Raw genomic sequence first — 2,424 nt, 5'->3', positions numbered from 1 at the left:
AGTTTTGACAGACTCTGCATTTTACTTATTTTGATACAAAATAGAGCAAAGCAAGGCAGAATAATGGGCTTTCTCATAGAAACCTCCTGAGGTCTGGGGTAAAACAGGAGTGCATGTATGTCTGCAGGAGAGGGCAGAGCAGCATTTTGGCAGTGTGTAAATAGGTGTGTATGCACATGGGTGGCAGTCTTCATGCCCTGACCTGCCCGACATCTATTCCGCTTCATCTTTGTTCCAGAATGTTGTGTCCAGAGTTTGGAAGTGCAGACGCGGTCTGATGTAGAGGTTTGGAATCGAGGGCCATCGGCAGGATGATGGACTCTCCCGGTACCCGCTCCACCCCCGCAGTGAGGCCCCCAATGAGGCAGGGAGGCAAAGGCTTATCCAGCACTTAAGTGCCAAGTGCTGTGCTGGGTTCTAGGGACTTCGAGGAATAAGACACAGTCTTTGTGCTTCCTGGGGAGGAACGAAGGCCATGGAGTAAGGTCTGCAGTAGAGGCGGATGTGGGCTTGGGAGAGGGTGACGGGGAGACGAAAAGAGTGAAAAGAAAGGTTCCCACGATGAGAATTGAAGGGCCTCCAAATACTGCTTGAGGCCCTACTCAGTGTGGCCCGCGGATGCGCTGGTGCCGTCAGTTCCCTTGGGACGGAAGCCTTTCCCACAGTGCCAGAGGCTGGCTAGCCGTGAGCTAGATGACGTTGGCTGTCAGCTCGCCCAGCTTCGCGTCTCTGCTCCTTTCCTCCCTCCCACACGTTTCTTTCCTTCCCTGCCTGGAGGGGCAGGCGCCTAGCAGTCTTATCAAATTCTGCTTAGGGCAGCCACACAGAGTCAATCAGTATTATTAAGTTGAACTGATCTGAAAAGTATTCACATTGAGGTATAAAGGACTAATATGGGGTGCACCTGGGAGCACATGTGTTTGAGGCCTCAAAACCTTAGGCTAAAAGAATTTCAGCCAACTGAGGAGAAAAAGGCTTTCTTAATGTGCCAGAGCACTGCGTGCACCTCTGAATTCACGTATTCTGGATGGTCGCCCACTCTTTCCGTATTTAAAGTTGGCCCTGTTTCCAAACATTCAGCCTTACATATTTTTCCCTCCCGGCCCTCTATTGTGACTGTAGGATAAGGCCGGGCGGGGGACCGATAACTGCTAATCTGAGTCTTTTTGGCTGGAAATCCCACAGGACTGCAGAAACAACTGCTTTGAATCATTTGAGACGCCAGTGACGAAAAACAAGGTTGGGTGAGCGGGATGACGTTTAGATGTTGTCCCCTCTGAATGCACTCACTAATTTAGTTCATTCTTGACCATTTGTTTGTTTCCTGCTCCAGGACAGACCTGGCCTGAGTGACTGCGTGAATGGGGACGACATTCTGAATGGGTAGCTGTATTGAAATTCTATTCCTGATGTTAGGTGGGAGGAAGAGGGGAATGACCAGTCACCTCCACGTTGTTCTCCCTTGTAGAGTTCCACTAGGTCTCCCAAGGGCCACGTTCGGGTGTGCAGAGAGTCCTATTGGCATAATGTCCCGTTTTGATCTGTGTGTTCCCATCCAGATAAGGTTGTGTCGATTCAGTCAGTTGTAGTAAGAATAGTCCCCTTGTAGGAGCTTGTGCAGTAAAGACTAGTGATTACATGTTTTTCAAACCCCAACCTAGTTCTTTCTGAGGAGTGGTCTTCTTTTAAACATTATAAACTTCGATTAAAGTTTTAGAAAGCGGACACCTCTCCGTCAGCATTGTCCAATAGAAATATAATGGGAGCCGTCTAATTTAAAATTTTCTAGTCATCATATTTGGAAAAGTAAAAGAAACAGGTGAAATTAATTTTAGTAACATAGTTTATTAAGCCCGTTATGTTAAAACTTTATTAATTCAACACATAAAATTATTAATGAGGTATTTTACTTTTTTTGATACTAAGTATGCAAACTTCAGTGTTTATTTTTTTGCTTCCAGTGCATCTCGCTTGGGGCTAATCACATTTCAGGTGTTCATGCAACATGTGGCTGATGGTTACCTATAATATTAATCTGTGAAGCTCTTAGTACCTTTTAAATGGCAACAGTTTAACTTCTCTGGATAAAAACATTACAAAGTGGGAATCAGCGCACCTTGGACAAGTGATGCCTGAACACATTTGTGGAGAGTGAATTTTGGCAGTGGGTAATAGAATTTAGGTTTCTAGTCCAGGGCTCTTTTAGTGACTTAATAAAAATAAAAAGCTATGACTCCACCTCCGTACTGTGTGAAGTCTCTGCTGGCAAATCTCGCACAAAAGGAGAACTTAACAGAGCAAATGGCTCTTCTCCTGGCATCTGCTCCCAAGCCATGATACCACAAAACAGGAGAATGGGGAGGGACCTTGGAGACCCTGTCTAATTGTCTTCCTCTCTGTGCCTCAGAATCAGAGAGAGGAATG

Source organism: Pteropus vampyrus, unplaced genomic scaffold (assembly GCF_000151845.1).
Source record: "Pteropus vampyrus isolate Shadow unplaced genomic scaffold, Pvam_2.0 Scaffold143, whole genome shotgun sequence".
In the NCBI taxonomy this organism is placed as follows: Eukaryota; Metazoa; Chordata; class Mammalia; order Chiroptera; family Pteropodidae; genus Pteropus; species Pteropus vampyrus.
The sequence above is the reverse complement of the archived record's forward strand: the minus strand, read 5'-3'. Positions refer to the sequence as shown.